General features: G+C 36.1%; 1 protein-coding gene across 3 annotated transcripts in view; it reads left to right on the top strand.

Annotated features, from left to right (window-relative positions):
• ZNF518A (zinc finger protein 518A) overlaps positions 1–21,983 on the top strand; it is a 68,927-nt gene that overhangs the window by 23,435 nt on the left and 23,509 nt on the right. Inside the window, exons 5-6 of one of the 3 annotated variants that reach the window (XM_042959985.1) lie at positions 18,560–18,645; positions 20,218–20,325. The gene's annotated coding sequence lies outside the window, so the exon portion shown is untranslated. Of the gene's footprint in view, positions 1–15,991; positions 16,074–16,253; positions 16,627–18,559; positions 18,646–20,217; positions 20,326–21,983 lie in introns of those variants that run through there. The other 2 variants (XM_042959983.1, XM_042959984.1) reach the window with 2 other exon arrangements.

Genomic DNA, 21,983 nt, shown 5'->3' on the forward strand with positions numbered 1-21,983 from the left:
CTAATAACCAGCATTTTTTGCTTACTAAGCATTTGAGTGAGACACTCTGGGAATAGATCCTTAACCCTAGTCAAGCCTTCAAATGACTGCAGTACTGGTAAGTCTCCTGACTGCTATCTCATGTGAGACTTTATGCCAGAAACATCTAGCCAAACTTCTCCTAGATACCTCACCTACACAACCTATATGAGATAATAAATGTATTTTGGTTTTGTCTGCTAAGCTTCGGGTAATTTCTTGCATTTATAAATAGCTCATACATGAAACATTTCTAAAACTGAGGGTTTTTGTATTTAAAAAAATGAGCAGGATAAATATAAGAAAGAAAATCATACTAAATACATAAGAACTGACTGCTAAAGTCCGAGACAAAGGAAAATTATCTCCTTACAAAGATTTTAAGACACATTAACTTCAATGAAACAAATATTGGATAGATAGCTGTGACTTTGCAATAGGAACAATGGCCGCCAGAGACAACAAAGATAATTTCGGGGGTGCCTGGGTGGCTCAGTTGGTTAAGCATCTGACTTCAGCTCAGGTCATGATCTCACAGTTCGTGGTTCAAGCCCCACATCAGGCTCTGTGCTGACAGCTCAGAGCATGGAGCCTACATCAGATTCTGTGTCTCCTCTCTGCCCCTCCCTGCTCCTGCTCTGTCTCTCAAAAGTAAAAATAAACATTAAAATATTTTAAAAAAGATAATTTTGACATAGTGCAAGAAAGCAATGGCCAACCTAAAATTCCATACCAAACAAAAATAAGGTGAAATAAATATATCTTCAGAAAAAAACCTGAAAAAAATTAATCACCAGCAAATCCACTTAAAAGACATAATAAAGGGTATTTCTTGTAGGCAGAAGGAAAAAGATCCCAGCTGGAAGCTTGGAGTTGCAGGACATTAGAAAGCAAGAAATTTGAATCAATTATAAAACAGTAATGACAATGTACTTGGGGGTTTAAAATATAAGGAGAATTAAAATACATGAACAAAAATAGCACATAAGTCAAGAGAGATGGGATTGAATTGAGATAAAATGTTCTCTATTCACTGTCCAGAATAAGAATAAAGTACTAATATACAGTAGACACTAATAAGTCAAGAGTGAATAAAATAAGCTATAGATAAAGCACTTAAAGAATAAAGAATAAATTAATACCAATCTGTTAAAAGACAGAAAATAATAATAAAACAATCAATTCAAAAGGAGAAAAGAGAACACAGAAAAGGTAGGACACATAAAAAACAAATACACAGTGGGGCGCCTGGATGGCGCAGTCGGTTAAGCGTCCGACTTCAGCCAGGTCACGATCTCGCGGTCCGTGAGTTCGAGCCCCGCGTCAGGCTCTGGGCTGATGGCTCGGAGCCTGGAGCCTGTTTCCGATTCTGTGTCTCCCTCTCTGTCTGCCCCTCCCCCGTTCATGCTCTGTCTCTCTCTGTCCCAAAAATAAATAAAAAAACGTTGAAAAAAAAAAATTAAAAAAAAAAAAAAAACAAATACACAGTAAATTTAAATTCACAAGAATTTGAAAGAATAATAAGGGAAAGTAGAAAGAATTTCTCATCATATACCAAGACATATATACAGTATTAAGAGAGTGTTTTATTGATATAAGTATAGAGAAATAGAACAATTGGCCAGAAGACAGCCCGTAAATAGAACACATTCATGTGGATACTTGATAAAGGAAAAAAAAAAAGTTCTGTAGAACAGTAGTGAAAGGTCTGTTTTTTCAATAAATAATGTTAGATATCTTGATGGGAAACACGGGGTGCCTGGCTGGCTCAGTGGGTAGAACATGCAACTCTTGATCTCAAGGTTGTGAGTTCAAGCCCTGCATTTGGGATGTGGAGCCTACTTAAAAAAAAAAAAAAAAAAAAGAATCATGGGCCTCGATGGCGAACAAATGAAGCAACTACTTCTAAAAGTACAAATTAAGCAATAACACTTCTAGAAAGTAATATATGAAAAACTCTTCTTTTTTTGGAGTGGGAACACAATTTTTTTAATTGAGATATGGTTGATATATAGCATTATGTTAGTTTCAGGTGTACACCATAATTATTTGATATGTGTATATATTGCGAAACAATTGCCACAAAAAGTCTAACTAACATTTATTACCACACATAATTACAAATTTTTTTCTTTTGATGAAAACTGTTAAGATCTACTCCCTTAGAAACTTTCAAATATACAATACAATATTATTAACTACAGTTGCCATGCTGTATATTACATCCCCAGGACTTATTTATATTTTAACTGGAAGTTGTACCCTTTGACTGCTTTCATCTGTTTCGCCCAGTCCCCGACCCCCATGTCCGACAACCACAACACATTGTATCTGTGAGTTTGGTGGATTTTTTTTTTTTTTAGTCCCGCATATAAGTGAGATCATGCAGTATTCGTCTTTCTCTGTCTGACTTACTTCACTTAGCATAATGCCCTCAAAGTCCATCCACGTTGTCACAAATGACAAGATTTCCTTCTTTTTAATGGCTAAATAATATTGTATTGTATATGTATACCACATTTTCTTTATCCATTCATCCATTAATAAACACTGAGGTTGTTTCCATGTCTTGATTATTGTAAATAATGCTGCAATGAACATGAGGGCGAAGATATCTTTTTGAGTCAATGTTTTCATTTCCTTCAGATAAATTCTCATAAGAGGAATTGCTGGATCATATGGTAGTTCTCTATTTCATTTTGGGGAGAACCTCCATACTGCTTTCTATAGTGTCTACACCAACTATATTCCCAAAAAAAGTGCATAAATGCTCCCCTTTCTCCATATCCTCACGTAATTCTTAAGCAACATAAAAAGACCCTAACTCTAAAATTGGACTACATTAAAATTTAAAAGTTCTGTTCATCAAAAGATACCACTAAAGGAAATCCTACCATTTGTAACAACATGAATGAACCTGAAAGTCATTATGCTAAGTAAAATAAATCAGTCAAAGAAGGATAAATACTGCATGGTTCCTCTTATGTGAGACATCTAAAACAGTCAAACATATAGAAGCAGAGAGTAGAATGGTGGTTACCATGGGTTGAGGGGAATTGTTCAAGGAGTATAAAGTTACAGTTCTTCAAGATGTGTAAATTCCAGAGATCTGCTGTACAACATAGTGCCTATAGTTAACAGGACGGTATTAAAAATTTGTTGGGAGTGGATTTCATATGAAATGTTCTTAGAACAAAACAAAACAAACCACAAAAGAAACACAGAGAGACCTTTTAAGGTTATGGATATGTTTATTACTTTGATTGTGGAGATAGTAACATGAGTGTATACATATGTCCAAACTCACCAAATTATATACATTAATTGGGTGTAGAGTTTTGTATCCCAGTTATACTTCAATAAAGCTGTGGGAAAAGGGAGACTGAAAACAATCCATGAAGGATGAGACTATCCTCATGACACATTCCATCTACAAAGAACTCATATCCAAAATACTGTGTCTAAAGAACTCCTTTAAACCAATAAGACATACAACTAAACAGGAAAAAATGGCCAAAGATCCAGTTAGCCAAATATATATATATATATATATATATATATATATATATAAAGGTGCTCAACTCATTATGAAAGGTAGAATACAAATCCAACCACAATGACGAGTATTAGTGTACCTATGAAACCACTAGTACTCTCATACATTCCTGGTCAGAATACAAATCAGTATAATCACTTTGGTGATGATATGGCAAAACGTGCTAAAAATAAATATATATGGGGCACCTGGGTAGCTCAGTTGGTTAAGTGTCAGAATCTTGACTTCAGCTCAGGTCATGATCTCATGGTTGTGAGAGCAACCCCCAGTTGGTCTCTGTGCTTAGTGTGGAGCCTGCTTGAGATTCTCTCTCTCCCTCTCCCCTTGGCCTTCCTCAGCTTGTGCTCCCTCTCTTAAAAAAATATATATACACAATCATATGATGTAGCGGGTCCGCTCCTACATATATATCTAACATAAATGTGTGCATATGTGCGGCAAAAGGCATGTATAAGAATGTTTATAGCAACGTTATTTGTGATTATCCCACACTGGAAGCTAACTGTCCATCAGCAAGAAGGATAGATATATCTTGATATATTCAGACACTGTAATAGTTCACAGTTATTTAAAAATTACTGTATGTTTGCTATGCAAGAAAATGGATGACATGTTGAATGAATAAATTCATACAAGTACACATCATACTGTGTGATATCATTTATATAAGGTTCAAAAATGAGGTGGCTAATTTACGGTGAATATAAGTCAGGAAAGTGATTAGTTCTTGGTAGGGGAGAGTGTGTAGAGACTGGGAGAGGCTATGAGGGGGTTTCTGGGGTACTGACTTTTTTTTTTACATCTGTGGTGATTATATAGGTGTTTTTGCTTTGAGAAGATTCATTGCACTATACGTCTGTGATTTTTCTACTTCTTCGTATTAGAGAAAGCATTTTGAATGAACTCACTCTTCCTAAGACAACGACTACAGAAAGACACCAGTTCTTGGCAGCCATGTTATGGCACGTGCCCTGACAGCAATTGCTGGCTCTGCTACTTGCTTATCCCTGGGGAATCGTGTTTTCCCTGGTCTCCAGTTGAGTTTCTTACTTTTCCACCAGATCAGCAATATTTTTAAAATGGTTTTGAAATTGAGGTAGCATTTTTCAGGACTGGAGAGGGAGATGCTTCTCTACACATATAATTTACGAAAACATTGTTTCAGAAGATGTTAAATCATTTGAATTCCGAAATCTATTTTCTCTGAAGGCAGATTCAATATGACTTTATGAAAACGTTGGTACTTCTTCTAGAAAAGCTGGCCATTGAAATATGATTCTATCAAAATACAACTATTACTACAAATGTGACTATGGAGCTTATGGTGAAAATACTAGCTCTGCAAAAATCCTCTCTTCCCAGACATAGGTGCTGCATTAAGATATTGAATTAAACAAATGTTTGTGTAATCTCCATATTCCTCCAGAGGAGAAAGGAAAAGACAATCACTGTAGTTTTTATTTTAAGATTATTACTCCAGGTCAAAGAATTTTCTTAATGACTGGAATATGAACAGGGCAGCATTAAAATCGATATAGATAATTTTCTGTGGACTCTTATTTACTTGAGATAAATTAAAAAATATTAAAACTTACTGGAAGTGTTTTCTTGGAAACAAAATGGTAACAGTACTACTAATGAAAAATATAGTCTCAGAGTCATCAAATAGAGATGGAATTATTTGGCCATGTAGGAGGATAGAAGAAAAGATTTGACATGAATTGTAACTACCTTCTCACCATTTCCCCATCCTCATGTACAATCAGAGATATTTAAACAGCTGGAAAAATGTACACAAAATATACCTACAACCTAATGATGTCACCAATGACACATGGTTTTTAGGATTTCACTTTCCAAAAATCACTAAATGTCACTTCATTTTCTGTTTTTCATTTTAAATCAAATTTTTATCCCTTTTGGAGTAGTGTTTCGGTATTTTTCAATAGCTTATTATTAGTTATTGCTCAAAAATGTATATTCAGATGATAGGCAGGTTTAATGTTAATAAATTTTTAAAATTGTGTTTTGCATGCTGTTTTATAACAGATGAAGTATGTTTAATATTTAGTTTTCCTGTTTTCAAAATTTCATTGATTTTGAAAGTTGTAAAGAAAATATTCATCCTACTATCCATATTTCAGTGTTATGTGCAGTGAAATGCAATACTGTTTATAGTGTCATTTTGTCCTCATTTTGGAATCATTAGGTTGTATGGTATTGATTCTAGGATATGTGTTAAGATGTTCTTCATGTCTTAAATTGTGTTCAAATTTTGTAAACACCCCATTTGTCTCTTCTTAGCTTTTAAATGCTGGAATGTAAAATTAGACCAAGCTTGCTGATTTCACTATTCAAATCTGTATCCTTACTAATTTTTTTTTTCTGCTTGACCCATCAGTTTCTAATAGAGATATATTAAAATCTTCCTCTATGATTGTGGATTCCTCAATGTTTTTCTTTTAATTGTTAGCTTTTGATTTATAAATTCCAATCCTCTTTTGTTATGTATAAGTTTAGGATTGTGTTACCTTCTTGGTGGATTGTTCCTTTTACTATTAATATGTAGTGATACTTTTACATTTTTTTTTTAAATTTTTTAATGTTTATTTATTTTTGAGAGAGAGAGAGAGAGAGAATGAGGGGCAGAGGGGCAGAGAGAGAGAAGGAAACACAGAATCCAAAGCAGGCTCCGGACTCTGAGCTGTCAGCACAGAGCCCAACGTGGGGCTTGAACTCACAGAGTGCAAGATCAAGACCTAAGCTGAAGTCAGAGGCTTAACTGACTGAGCCACCCAGGCGCCCCTACTTTTACATTTCTATATAGCTTCTATCTTTAAATTCTATTTCAGACTCATTAATATTTTAAACCTATCTTCCTTTAGTATTTTCTTAGTGTATCTTTCTATCCTTTACTTTCAAACTTTCTGTATGGCTTTAAGTTTTCTCTTGTAAACACCATAGAGATGGTATTTATTTTTGTGATGTATTCAGAAAATCTACCTTCCGATATCTAAGCTTGATCATTGAAATGATTATTGATATACTTAGATTAATTTTTGTTTACCATAGTACTTGGCATTTTCTATTTATCAACCTTTACCATCATATCTTTTTTTTTTAATGTTGAATTGAACACCTTTACTGCCTTTTGATTCCTCTCTTGGTTTGGAAACTATAGAATATATGTCTATTCTTTTAATAGTAGCCCTTCATTTTTAAAGTACATGTATATGTATAAAATTTTCCGATAATATCTGTAATTACTCAGTATTTCTATTTTCTGAATATAACATGACTTTATTCATTGAATACCAAGCCTAACTCCAAATCCTGTAATTGTATAAATTTCCAGCCTCAACTTTTTTCAAAGATAATAAAATGTTTTTTTTAAAGAGTTCATTAATTTATAGACATATTTTGTAAGTTTCAGAACTCACTGTTTTTGTTAAATCTCATACCTTTCCCCTAGGTTTATTTATCTTCTGGTTGAAGTTCATTCTTTTAATAGTACTTTTGTGGAGGATATATGGGGAGTAAATTAACTCAATCTTCATATGATGGCAAATATCTTTATTTTGCCCTCATTATAATAGTTTACCTGGTTATGAAGTCTAAGTTGATAGTCAATGTCTCTCTCTTTTTTTTTTTTTATAATTTTTTTTAATGTTTATTCATTTTTGAGAGACAGAGAGAGACAGAGCATGAGCGGGGAAGGGGTAGAGAGAGGGAGACACAGAATCCGAAGCAGGTTCCAGGCTCTGAGCTGCCAACACAGAGCCCGACGCGAGGCTCGAACTCACAAACTGTGAGATCATGACCTGAGCCAAAGTCAGACACTCAACTGACTGAGCCACCCAGGTACCCCAATAGTCAATGTCTCTTAATACTTCAAAAGGTTAAGCTATTGTCTTACGGCATCTACTATAGTATTGAAAAATTTGTCATTAGTCTGTCATTCATATTAATCTGTCTTTTGTAGTTGAAAATTTTAAACAATTTTCTCTGTACTTTTGACATTCTTAAATTTCACTATGGTGTGCCCAGGTATGTTTTTTTATTTATCCTACTGAGTGCTTGTAGTACATTGTAAAATGAAGAACTCTTACATTTCTTCAATTCAAAAAAATGGGCAGCTTTTGTCAGTTCAAACACGGCTTTTCTACCGTTAACACATTTGCATACTTCTGGTACTTTTCTAATAGATATGTGTTGGAGATAATCTATCTCTGTGTATATTAACTGCTCTTTCATATATTTTAATGTATTTAACTCCCCTTGCTGCATTTTGGGAAAATTGCTCAGTGCTATCTTCACATTTATTCTCTTTTCTATCATAGCCACTATAGACTTTCCCCAGGCTGTCACATATTATTTCAATGGCTATTCCAGGATAGTTTAATTGTATTTTTAATTGATGCTTTTTATTTATTTATTCATTTTTAATTTTTTAATGCTCATTTATTATTTTGAGAGAGAGAGAGATTGAGAGAGAGAATCTGAAGCAGGGTCCAGGCTCTGAGCTGTCAGTACAGAGCCTGACTCGGGGCTCGAACTCACGGACTGCAAGATCATGACCTGAGCCAAAGTCAGACGCTTAACCGACTGAGCCACCCAGCCATCCCTAATTCATTCTTTTTAAAGAACTCAATCTATTTGAATTTCATTTCTTCCTGCTTCATAATTCTTTGCCTATTCTTTTTTTTTTTTTTTTTAATGTTTTTATTTATTTTTGAGGGAGAGAGAGAGCAAGTGGGGGCCGGGGGCAGAGAGAGAGAGACAGAGGACCCAAGACAGGCTCTGTGCTGACAACAGACAGCCTGATGTGGGGCTAGAACTCACAAACCACGAGATCATGACCTGAGCCAAAGTTGGTCACTTAACTGACTGAGCCACCCAGGTGACCCTTGCCTTTTCTTTTTAATAACATTATTCCTTCGTTTACCTTTTTTGAGGCAGTTTATTTCCCCCCCAGAGTGAATTTGCATTCTGAAGTTTGATTTCATAGATTACTGTCATAGCATTAGATTACTTTATGCAATTTGGAATTTAATTTAATTCAGTGGGAAGTTTATCTTTTGTTTGTTATTCCCCTCCCCTCTCCTGTCTCTCTTCCCTGTCTGGTTATTTTGAAGCCGTTTTTCTCAGCCTATCCAGCCCATGGTGAACAAGATTTTATATTACAGATTGTAGGGCTTCTATACGATTGGGGCTGTCACAATTCCCTATAGAGCCAATGGAGAATTTTGTTTTGTTCCTGGGTCTTCCTGGGCTTTTCTTGTTCTTTCTCCTGACTTACATTTCCTATTTCCTACTTTCTGTATCTTCCTCTTTCTTGTGAGGAAGCAATATTTTAGAGAAGCATTACTTTTTTGGTAAAGAGTACAAGAGAGGTAAATTTGGGAGAATTTCCCTTTCTGAAAATGTTTTGAATCCACTCTCGTGTTTAATTGATAGTTTGACTGATTATAGAACCCTGTGTTGGAAAATCATTTTTTAAGTATTTAGACTTCGGAGGTGTTACTCCATTGTGGTCTAGCTATTTGTGTTCTCGTTGAGAAATCTGACTCTATTTTTATTCACAATCTTTTGCATGTGATTCGCTTTTCCTTTCTGAAAGATTTTAGGTTTTTTATATCCTGAATTTTACAATGATATATCTTGGTGTGGTCATTGTGGTGGGCATTCAGTGAGTAAATGCAGGATGTAAGTTTATGTCCTTCAGTTCTGGGACAAGTTTCTTGTATTATTTATTTAATAATTCTTTCTTGTTTCTCTTTTTTTTTTTTTCATTTTCTAGAGCTGCTATTAATTGAATGTTGAATTTTAATTTTTTATGTTTCCTATTTTTTTAATTCTGACTTTTTTTTTCTATTTTGGAGAGACTTTTCACAATTTTATTTTCAAAACTATACTATTTTACAGTATACTTTAAATTTTCAAGAGCTCTTCCTTAGCCTCAGGATATCCCCTTTTCACAGTATTTCTATTCTTTCATAGATCCAATAGCTTTTCTTATTTATCTGAGGATATTATAGTTGCTTTTGTTTTATTTTGCTTTCTTCTCCTTGCTGCATCAATGCTCTTTCTTCAGAGTTACTTTCCTGTTTTGGTTTTTTTTACGAAAAACAATCTATATATTTTTAGAACCTTTTCTTGAATTCCTGCTTATCCTTGGCTCCTTAAAGTTTATACTTAAAAGTGAGGCAATTAGGGACACCTGGGTGGCTCAGTCACCTAAGCATTTGACTCTTAATCTCAGCTCAGCTCTTGATCTCAGGGTCTTGAGTTCAAGCCCTGTGTAGGGCTCCACACCAGGTGTGGAGCCTACTTAAAAAATAAGTAAAAGTGAGGTGATTAATTAAACATTTACTGGATTGGTTATTAACCATTGGACTTTATTTTGGAGTCTTAGAGTTTTATTGGCAAAACCCTAAATGTTCATCTCTATAAGTGTTTTTCTTGAATTCTATCATTTCACCAGAGGGGAAAAAGGCAGTGGTATAATTTCATATTGGCCTCTTTTTCATTTAAATCTTTTGAATCTTTGCCTTTGTTCTGAGAGCCAATTTGCATATCCCTGGTTTCTTGAGTTTGAGAAACATTGTCCATCTTGGTGATAGGATTAGTTGAAGTGAAGACCTATTCTCCATGGACACATTTCTTACTTTCAGTTGACTTACTTGGTAAATGCCAAACTGTCAGGATAATGTCTTCCTTTTCTGTTGTGGTCCAGGTTTCCTCACCTGTTAGGAAATCTATGAAATAAAAAATAGCTTGTTATGGGGTCTCCTTCAGCTTCTCTCTTCACTTTATGCCAACTTTAAAAATACTTTACTCTGGAAAATGTAGAACTATAATGCTGTAAGCAATTATAAGTATATAAATAGAATTCTGCTATTATTTCTCAGGTGGCAATTCACTTAATCCCAGAGTATAAATCATGATTGGTTTAAATCAATCACAACAACCCTGTTTTGCTTTGCCATTCCCTTTGTTCTAAAGGGGAATATAGGACTCAGTCTTGGCCAGGGAAACATAAGAAGGTTTTTGGAAGAGATTTTTCTCCCTGATAAGAGAAGACAGAACTTTTTTGCTTCTGTCTTTTAATATTTCTACATTTTTCAATGATTTCTTGTTCTTGCTTTGTATACTATCTTTCCAGTATCTTTAAATATAGTTAGCATGTTTATTTTATTTTATTATATTTTATTTTATTTTATTTTTTTATGGTAGGCTTCTTCCTTAGTTTTCTTTTCTTTTCTTTTTTTCAATATATGAAATTTATTGTCAAATTGGTTTCCATACAACACCCAGTGCTCATCCCAAAAGGTGCCCTCCTCAATACCCATCTCCCACCCTCCCCTCCCTCCCACCCCCCATCAACCCTCAGTTTGTTCTCAGTTTTTAAGAGTCTCTTATAGCATGTTTATTTTAAAGTCTAATCTGTTTTAATTCTTTTCAGATGGTATATGTTATTTGGTTTGATACCTTTCTTTTGGTTAATTTTTCTTATGAGTCTTAGGAGCTTGAGTTCCTCTTTCAGGTGATGTGTGTTTGGGTCGGATGAAAAAACTGAGCCCTAGTTAACGTGTGCCCATTAGTGTGTGTCCCTTGGTGTGTGAATTAATATGAGAGGAAAGAAAGAACCCCAGAGTTAAGAGACCACATGCCCAAAACCACTGCTGAACACTGTTGCCCACCCACTCAGCCCATTACATCATGAGCAACTTTTTCCTTTTTGTTGATTAGCCTTCAGTTCACCACAATAATTCTTGTTATTGCCTTTCTTTCCTACTATTAAAGAATTATTTAGTTTCTCTGAACAACAGCAAGGCAAGTCAAACATTTCTGAGATGATTTGCTCTTAACAGATAAGATTTCTATCAGTTTTCCTTTATCGCTACAGTGATGATTCAGTTATCACTAAATTGAGATATTTTTGACTGAAAATGTAAGAGCTAGGGAAAACAGGTATAAGTGAGGGCTTTTTTGGGGGAAAACTGAGTTATATGATCCCTCTATTCAACCTTATGCCTGAGGACAGAGGCAGATATTTGTATCCTCTGGCACTAGGAAGACGTTCTGAAATATTTATTGAACTCTGGGCCACTTTTGTAATTTATATTGTGATAGTGTCATCTATCTCCTCCATCTGTCTGAGGCATTCTGAATCTATTCTTATATCAATCCTGGCTCTGTTTTTGTATATTCATCTCCATGCTGTCTTCTGTGTTTTCAGCTTCCAATTGATACCTTTCCATATATATCTATAACGTTTTCAAATAGAGCTTTTCCTTCTTCCTTGCATTTAATACTTTCCTCTTAAACAAGTTATGCTTTTCCTATTGCTGCATTATACTCTTTACTCCTACTCTATCCTGGCTCTCCAGGATTACCTCACTGCCTTGGAGAGTCCTGATATCAATAGAAACAAGGCATGTAAAGCTAATTTAAATGAGTTACTGTTTTTTTTTTTCCATCTTTAAAAAAATTTTTTTTTAATGTTTTTATTTATTTTTGAGACAGAGAGAGACAGAGCATGAGCAGGGGAGGGACAGAGAGAGAGGGAGACACAGAATCTGAAGCAGGCTCCAGGCTCTGAGCTGTCAGCACAGAGCCCAACGTGGGGCTTGAACCCACAGACCATGAGATCATGACCTGAACTGAAGTCGGATGCCCAGCTGACTGAGCCACCCAGGCGCCCCTTTTTTTTCCATCTTATAATTGTTTCTCATTTACTTCATCAGGCATTCTAGGATATACTGCAAAGATTTACATATCCCCTTAACTTCCACTCCCCCAACAAACATTAACAAAACATAAACATCAACGTTAATACAACTTCAGGACCACTGAGGCACTATATATAGTAGTATTAAGGAATATGTTTATTTAAAACAAGAAAATCTGGGTTTTTGTTTTTGTTTGAAGGGAGAAGTTAGAAAAATTTGCAGGTGGATGCAACTTGGAAATTTTAGAGTAATGAGTCAGATGATTTACTCTTACAAGTTCTTAAGTGTAATTTATTGATGTTAACATGGTCCGGTGTCACAGGTCTCACAGAAATTAGAGTTACCCTTAAAAAAACTTTCCAAAGCAATCAAATCAACTTACATAGTATTTAATCTCTACCAAACAGCATGCACACACACACACACTCCAAAAAAAGCCTTATACTTCTTTACTCTTTTAAAACATCAAATAATGAAATGTACTATACTTATGAAAGTATATACAAAATAGCATATATAACATATATGTGTACCAGATTTGTTTTCTTAAAAGAAATATAATTAACAAGCATTACATTTCCTCTTTTTATTCCTCTAAGGACTTGAATTATCTGTGCCACCTGCTCTCTTGCCTGCAGGATACAGGGATTCTTAGAAAGAATTTGATGTGATTGGGGATAAGGAGAAATACCCTAAAATATTTCGGTAAGGCCAGTATAGTTTATATAGTTTAATGTTCTTCATTGATGAAGATAGTATCCACTGAAAGAACTAAGAAAGAGTGACTATATCTTTAGTAACAATTTAGTAAAAATAGCAGCATATCTAAAGTCTTAATCATCTAGGAAATATGAGTTGAGAGGAAACTGGCAGGGATACCTATCCTAAAAAGATTATCACCTGTTATATTTGAAATCCCAGTTTTGGAATTGCTCTGTTGAATCATTAAATCTTTTAGATATTAAGAATCTCCTACTGAACAAGTTACTCCTTGAGAGATCACGTCTTATTTATTAGAAGCACAGTTTCTAGCGCATGGTAAGGGGTTCAAGAACATATCTGCAGAATGAATATTAAAGAACAACCATGCAGAGGACTTTGGCTCAACTCAACTAACACTTGTTTGATGGCTTGAAGATAGTAATCAACCTATGGTATTCTTGACCAGAGAGTGGGACCATTTTAAGCTAGATTACCAGGTTCTTGGCATCTTTATTTTTCCAATTTTGGTTGTACTTGATTATATTATTGGAAGTAGGGAGTCTGGACTTGAGAGATCAGCAAAAAGGAGAGAGCCTTTTTCAGACTCTTACTCTTTAAATATTATTTAATTCTTTAGTTACAATTGTAACAGCTATCCTTTATATAATATTATACAATACTTATGACATACCAAGCTATCTACAACTAAAAGCATGCTGTTTTTGTAAATATACTGTATATATTTATGTAAATATATGTATATATAGGCTTGTTGTAATTTTATTACAATATGGCATTACCTATGATTTAGAGGTGTGAATCCCTAAAGTGAAATGTAATTCCCACTTGTATACTATTTTTTAGGAGAAAATTTCACTGTCTTGAAGTGATCTGCTTCCTGACACAATCACCATTATTTATATATTTAAAAGGAGAAAGAGGTTTGTAATCAAGATGGAAACTTTGTGGCTATCACCTCCATCATCACTTCTACCATGGGTACTGTGGGCGCCATGGAGTTGATTTCTGTCTTCAATCTACCAGCTGTTATGTATTGCATAATTCTGTGCAACTCAGAGATTAAGTGCTCTCAGCTAGTAAATAGCAGATTGAGGTGTTCAGAGGAATCAACAATTTACAGCATTAAATTAACTCTATCCCCAATAACTATCCTTCTCAACTACAAAATATTTTTTTAAACTATGATTCCATTTTCTCTGCTTTGTATTCTTTCTTTCTCTCTCTTTTAACATCTTCTTTCCTTCCTTTCTGTTTTACTTTTTTTTCTGTGCTAACCCAATGTTCAAAATCCAAAAAGTGGGCAAGAAAGTGGGTGGAGGTTGTATGATATGGATGACAAAAAAGGGAAGAAAGAAGTTTGTGGTTGAATGATACCTTATTTACTAAAAAAAAAAAAAAAAAAACAAAAACTCACACATATTCCAGTTCTTCCGTATCATATATACAGGTTTGCAATGTTTTCAGATGAACATATATGTATAAGCAAAAATGAAGTTAATAATGCAAATACTGTGGAGGAGAGGGGTGCAATTTCTTAATTTGAAAAACAAAAAAACAACAATTACATCAAAACACAAAACAAACAACTCTATCATATTCCCAGCTATCATCTTTTTTGCTATTAAAAATAAAAACTCCTGATTCTTTTACTCTGTGATATGTATGCCTGTGTGACTTGCATGCAAATGAAGACCAGAGAGAGGGGGATGATGTTTAATGCAAAATAAAATCCATTTTGTAAACATGTTCTCTATCTGATAAGGGCCTCCCTTTTGGTATTTATAGAAGATTTCTCCTTGTGTATTTTATACAGGCATATGAGTACAAGATATATAAGTACATCTAAGGTGGATTACTGCTCATTTGCATTTTCCAGGAGGCATCGTGCAGACCAATAGACCCAGTGATAAGAAATTTCCTTAAGGACAAGGAGGATTCCTCAGTGTGCTTTTTATTAAAGGATGCAGAAAATCTTGTGTCTGGCTACAGGTTGACATTTTCAAAGCATACTCTAAAACAATAAAAAATGTTTATGATAAACATTAATTTTTTTTTTCAACGAAGACAACTCGATTGCAGTTTCACTTTTAATATTAATATTTTGATGTATACCTCTGCCCCAGATTTTTTTACAGTTTTTGCTATATATATATACATATATATGTATGTATATATATATATATATACATATATGTGTGTGTATATATATATATATGTGTGTGTATATATATATATATATATACATATATATGAAGGTATATATATGTAAGTTTATAATATGTAAAAAGTGAAATTAATAGGTTGGCTTTCAGAAATGCTCTACAAGAGACAAGGGGAGCCATTCCGGCCTTTGGGAGAAACCCAATCATAATATTAATTGGCCTCTTTGTCCAGCTCAGTTGTGTGATGTTGTGGAAGGATTCCTTTGATGGGAATGAAATCTCCCTTGTTGTAACGACAGTTTTCAGATCAATTATTATATATGTGCACGTTTGGAGTTCAGTATGTCTTCCTGAGGGTCTTGGGCAGCTTCCTTCATTGACGTGGGCTGCAATGGCTGCTAAAACCTGGGAGTCAAAAGCAACGAGGAGGAGACGCCATTTGCAAAGCCGGAAATGATTAAAATCTCAGGGTTGAGACCATTCCCAGTTAGTAAGGGCTTGCCAAGACCACAGTTCCTGCTTCTGGTGTCTACTCTGAAGAGCATAGAGTAGAGGTTTGTCTACCCCAACATGGGCAGTAGGATCTCTGCAGCTGCTGGAGAACACAGTGGGAGGGTGAGTCACTGGCGTGGCAGACATCGGGGAAGCGCGCTAATTTGAGAGGTCAGCGGCAAGTCCAGCTCAATGGCCTAGTCTCGCCAGGCTAAGGCGCGAACCCTGCCGGCCTCCGTCCTCTTCCGCTCGCTTCAGGTACTGCCCGGCGGATCCCTCCGCCGCAGCGTGCGCTACCGGTAGCGCCGCGATCGGCTTTTCGGCAATACCCGGATGGAAGCGTAATGGCCGCCATCGGGGACTCGCAGGCAATGGGGACCACGACAGGTATTCCCTATGAACGGGGCCGCTCAGACTTGTTAGGATGCCGGGACTTCTAGATGGCCAGCCAGGGGGCAAAGTGCGAGTTTGTGGGGGTGTCAGGGTCCCCTGAACCGGCTCAGGGATCCGCCTCTCGTGATAGGAAGCGCCTACTAAATAGTCCCGGCTATTCAGCGCTTCCGCCTAACTTGCCGCAAAGTTTTTCTAGAGAAGTGGGCTCTTTTACCCGGCGCTCCTGCAGGCTGCTAGAGCTAGCCTTCTGTTTCTTAGCTGGGTTTGCACTACGTTCGGGCTCTTTGAACTCCACACTCTCCCACAGCTTAGGAGCTGGAGCGGGAGCGCGGCGACAGTGTGCCTCCGCGCGCCCGAGGGGAGCCGAACCCCGGAGGAAGGGGCGGATCGGGCGCGGTGTTTGGGACGGAGCGGGGCGCGCGGCGCTCGAAGCACCCACTCGGAGCGTTCCGGGGCTGGTGGAGACAGCATGGGCAGTCCTGCGGCCGCACCCCTCGAGCTGTAGATTCGCAGGCCCACGGCAGCCCGACTCGACGGCGTCCCCATTGTGGGTCCAGTTTGTGGTCATTGGAGGTCTTTTCTTGCAGATACGCACAGCTCTCTGGCGCGCGCTCTCTCCTCCAGAGTTGGCCAAAGGCGCCCTTCCTTGCAGACCCCAACCACACCCAGTGGCAGATGGATTTCTTTGTAACTGGCTTTCTCACTTGTAGGGTCCATTTTGAGTCTATTCTTAACATGGTGTCCTCATTGTCAAGTAGACAGTCTCTTCCTAGATGGATATGGTAATGGAATATATGTAGGGTGAATGTATATGAGGTAAAATGTTGTAACTTAGGAAGAGCAACAAAACAGATGTGGTAGCTTTAAGGTTCAGAATACAAAAGTTTAGGCTCAGTTTTCTTTTTAGGTTTAAATTTGGGGCGTTTAGTGTTTGTGATCTATTTTAGTGAAAACATTCGTTTAGTATGTTTGGATATCAAAAGTCTAAAAAAAAACACCAGAAAAATAAAATAAGTCAATAGTTAAGGAATTCGTAAGAATGCTTGAACTTTGTGTGGCTGTAGCAATGGTGAAACAAGACGCCAAACTGTACATCAGGGTAGGAATTTCATTAACTAGAGCGTCTGTGTGTTAGGCCTAGTTTACTGTTTTTTTTTTTTCTTTTTTCTTTTTTATGCAGTAAGGGATCGGATTTGAGTGTACTCTAAAATTAGTATCCTCAGGTTGAACAGATAGAAACCACTTAAATCGATGCAATGGAATACCCTGACCTCTTTTAACTGCAAATCCGTAGAAATGGATTATCTTTCAGCAAAACTATATGTTTCTGATATTCATGAAGAAAGGCATTGCATTGTATTAACATTTTTCAGGCGTTAGCATTTCATGAGTATGGTAAGCGTAGTAGACCCCGTTATTTTTGTTAAAATTCTCATAAATAAGATGATCCCCAGGTTTAGAAAATTGTTAACAAAAGGGAAGGGAGGGATAAAATAAAAGTATCTAACCTATATTGCACATCCAAATTTTTCTTTATTTTTTGCAGTGAAAGTAAGTATAAATACCAATTCAAAACGTTTTAGATATGGTTTTATGGAAGGGTAAAAGGATCAACAACCATGATGAATACCTACTATGTGCATTGATAATGTATGAGCTTTTAAATGGTTGAGATTTTTTTTATCATCACACTTAAAATCCTATCCTATTCTCTGGTAATAGTATGTTGCGGTCCCAAGTTTTTATATCTTGAAGCATTCCAGAGGATATATTTTAGCATAAATACACAATTTGACTTTAAAATATACTTTAAACACGTCATTTAATGTACTTTTATTGTTTACTTTTCTGTTTGGAATTGTTCTTACTGAAGCAATGTTTGCTTTAGATCACTTAATACAACTTTTTTTTTGATGATAAAAGACTTGAGGGTTTTTTTGCCCAGTTCCTTTGGGTACTCTACTAAAAGTTTTGTGATAAAGCACTATATAAGCAGAAGAAAAGAATTGTAATAAAGTTGAAGTTTTTATTAATTATCTGATCCCAGGTGTGTAGAGGCTATGAATGTTTCAGTTCTACATGGGGTATTGACTTTACATGGTCAGCAATATACATGGGATACTAGCACAATGAGTATTAAAAGGTAGTATTTTGGTAGTAGGATATCTGGGGTGGAATCAGATCTAGATTGTTCTAAGATTGTGATTTTGGGCAAGATTCATTTTCCTGATCTTGTAATAAATGAATTGGATGGAGTCTAAGCTCCCTTCTAAGCTTTGAGTTTTCTGATTTTTATAAATTTATAATGTTATCACGGAGTAGCAATGATGGGTTATTTGCCTAAGGGCAGAGAGGTTTTTTTGTTCCTTTCAAATTTAAACACATAAGTTGAATATGAAGCATAATTGAATCACGAGTATAAAAAACATTTTACTAACAGTTTATGCAGTCAGTTTTAAACTCTTGGTCTTCATTTCCAGATATCGTCTCTTCTTTTGACCACTGTTCCTGATTGTGGCTTTGTCCAAGCATTAAATTGCGTGCCTTTTGTTCCTTGAAGAAGGAGGTATGGTAAAGATTGAAGTATTACAGTATGTAGTCTATTAAGCAGTAAGTTAATATGTTTTGATATGGTACAAAAAAATAAAAGAGTTACGAGTTTTCATAAGTTATAGTTTTATGTTTGGCTTAAATAAAAAATACAGGTTTCCTTTTAATGTTGGCAGAAAAGGTAGTTTTGGTTTCCTAGTTTGTTATTTAACATTTCATTAGAAATCTAAAGATAATTTAAGCTGTATTTTTCTAAACATAAAGACAACATTAAGGGCTTTTGGGTAATGAATGATGGAGACATATATGGTAGGAAGATGTTTTGAAGTTTTATAAATGACCAGAAGAGTGTTTGTGTTTTGCTCTGGTAAGTGTAAAGTAATGCTCCTAAAAAAAAAAAAACCCGATATTTATATCATGATTAATGGCATCTACATTATGAATCAGGAAAGGTATTTGGGAATCACTGTGGAGTTAGGACTTGTTTCCTGAAGGCAATCATCTGAATATCCTGGTGTGAACAAAAAGAAGGGGGAAAATCTGCCATCGAATCCATGGTATTGTAAATAAAGCTTTGCAAACTCAGTGGAAAATATTGTACCCTTGTACAAAAATACAGTTTATCTACCGTGGAAGCACAGTTTCTCTTGCTGTTTGTTTTGGGTAGGTACTGGGATACCACAGTATTATAATTCCCCTCACCAAATGCAGTAAGTATACCCATAAATATAACTCTAAATTAGAAATAAGATTATGTACGGGACACCCGGGTGGCTTAGTTGGTATAGTGCCCAACTTCAGCTCAGGTCATGATCTCACGGTTCACGAGTTTGAGCCCCATGTCAGGCTCTGTGCTGACAGCTCAGAGCCTGGAGCCTGCTTCAGATCTCTCTCTGCCCTTCCCCCGCTCACTCTCTCTCCCTCTCTCTCTCCCTCTCTCAAAAATAAATAAACATTAAAAAAAAATAAGATTATGTATATAACTACTAAAAAAGTGGAAGAGGATTATACCAACTTAAATTATTACTTTACTAATCATAACCATGTTTTGCCATGAGTTTTACTAGCAGATGGTTTTCTTTTCAGGGTCATTTTTCACAAAGGCAGGAATGTTTTATTTATTTTATTTTTATTTATTTATTTATTTTTTAACATTTATTTATTTTTGAGACAGAGAGAGACAGAGCATGAACAGGGGAGGGGCAGAGAGAGAGGGAGACACAGAATCTGAAATGGGCTCCAGGCTCTGAGCGGTCAGCACAGAGCCCGATGCGGGGCTCGAACCCACGGACCGTGAGATCATGACCTGAGCCGAAGTCGGACGCTTAACCGACTGAGCCACCCAGGCGCCCCAGGAATGTTTTATTTTATTAGAAGTTAATATCTAACAACTACAGTGAGTACAAAGCAACAAAGCTTAGATACCAGGTTATTATTTATGTTCATTTATATGTGTAATTTCTTCCTACATAACAATTGTTTGACCTCTAACTGAATTAGGTTTGCATGGGTACTGTGTTGTTTTCTGAATAAAGTAAATGCTGAGTGCTAAGAATTTTCTTTACTGTGTTTGATCCAAAATTCTCAGAAGAAGTTACACAATGAAGAGTGAGAACTTGAAATGTAATGAAGTAAACAAGAGGCTGCTGTATGATGACTTACCAAAATGATTTGGATTATTCCATCTTGAAAAATTGTGAGCAGAGTCTGACTAAATTTTAAATTTACTTTTTATTTTTTTAAGTTTACTTCCTAATTTTGAGAGAGCACGTGAGAGAGAGAGAGAGAGAGAGAGAGAGAGAGTGTGCAAACAGGGAAGGGGGCAGGCAGAGAGGGAGAGAGAGAGAATCCCAAACAGACTCCGCACCTTCGCAAGGAGCCTGATGTGGGACTCGAACCCATGAACCATGAGATCATGACCTGAGCCAAAACCAAGAGTCAGGCATTTCACTGACTGAGCCATCCATGTGTCCCTGACTAAATTTTAAAATCGTGATCGGTATGACTGCATGAAATAGGTATCAGAATATCAGAATTAAGTTGCATGACTTGAAGCTTAGGATAATTAAGTAGGTCTCACATGGGTCTTATTTTAAGAAGTGGTAATAGCCAAAAACAAATATTGGCTTTGTGGAAAGTCTAGTAAGTGCAAAATGTGGTAAAATCATCACCAATTCCTAATTAAAATTGGGTTGTTAGAGGTTATAGCTGGTAGAAAAAAATTAGACATATATATGTTTTTATTGACCTTGAACAATGTGGGGGTAGGTAGATTTCCAATTCCATGCAGTTGGAAATCTGTGTGTATTCTTGTGACTCCCCTAAAATTTAACTGCTATAAGCCTTCTGTTGATTGGAAGCCTTACTGATAGCATGAACAGTTGAATAACACATACTTTGTATATGTGTTAGAGGCTGTGTTCTTAAAATAAATGAGGATAAAGTAAGCTAGGGAACAGAGAGTGTTGTTAAGAAAATCATAAGGAAGAGAAATATATATTTGTAGTACTGTATTGAAAAAAATCTGTGCATAAGTGGACCTGTGCAGTTCAAAGCTGTGCTGTTCTAGGGTCAGCTGTATGCTAATTTGCTCAACTCCATATCTCTTCGTTTGGGGAATCATCTCTTCACCTATCATGTGTGGTTGATAGGCTGCCTGCCAGTCGTATACTCTTATAACCCAAACCTAGTCATCCCTATTGCAACAGTGATTGCGTATTGATCCAGCAGAGCCAATTAGAATCCTTTGACATTGATGTATGAATGCTAGGAGAAAGATGCTCCCTTTTTTCTGAAGTTATTAATCTGGGTGTTAGTAGGATTCTTATTAATTAATTCAGATGAACTCTTATTAATCTGGGTGTTAGTAGTAGGGTGTTAGTGCATTCTTTCCCACATGTATAAGAACCCCATCTGTAGTAGGAGAAAGTGAAACCATAAATAAATGGGAGATAGGTTGAGGTAGCATGCCAATTTCAGTTCCAGGGACTGTGGTATGAGATATCTATGGTTTTCTTTTGATTCTGTCAGCTACCCTGGTGTCCTTTCCAGTCCCATGAGCCAAAATTTTGTATATAAATTAGTTTGAATTGGATTGCAGCAGAAAATGTTCTGATGAATATTTGGTCCTTATGAATTTAAGATCTATAGCTTCAAGTTGACCACGTCCATCTACAGTTTGCCCTTTTCTTCCACCTTATGAAGAATGCCCATTATTCATTCATCATTCATGTATACATTTAGTCTTTCATTCAACCTACAAACATTTGTTGAGTGTCTACTATGTACAAGTATGTGCAGCTGCCTGGATAGTCAAGGATTATACCTACTTGCTGAGGATGATGGACTTCCTTT

Source organism: Panthera tigris, chromosome D2 (assembly GCF_018350195.1).
Source record: "Panthera tigris isolate Pti1 chromosome D2, P.tigris_Pti1_mat1.1, whole genome shotgun sequence".
NCBI classification, from domain to species: Eukaryota; Metazoa; Chordata; class Mammalia; order Carnivora; family Felidae; genus Panthera; species Panthera tigris.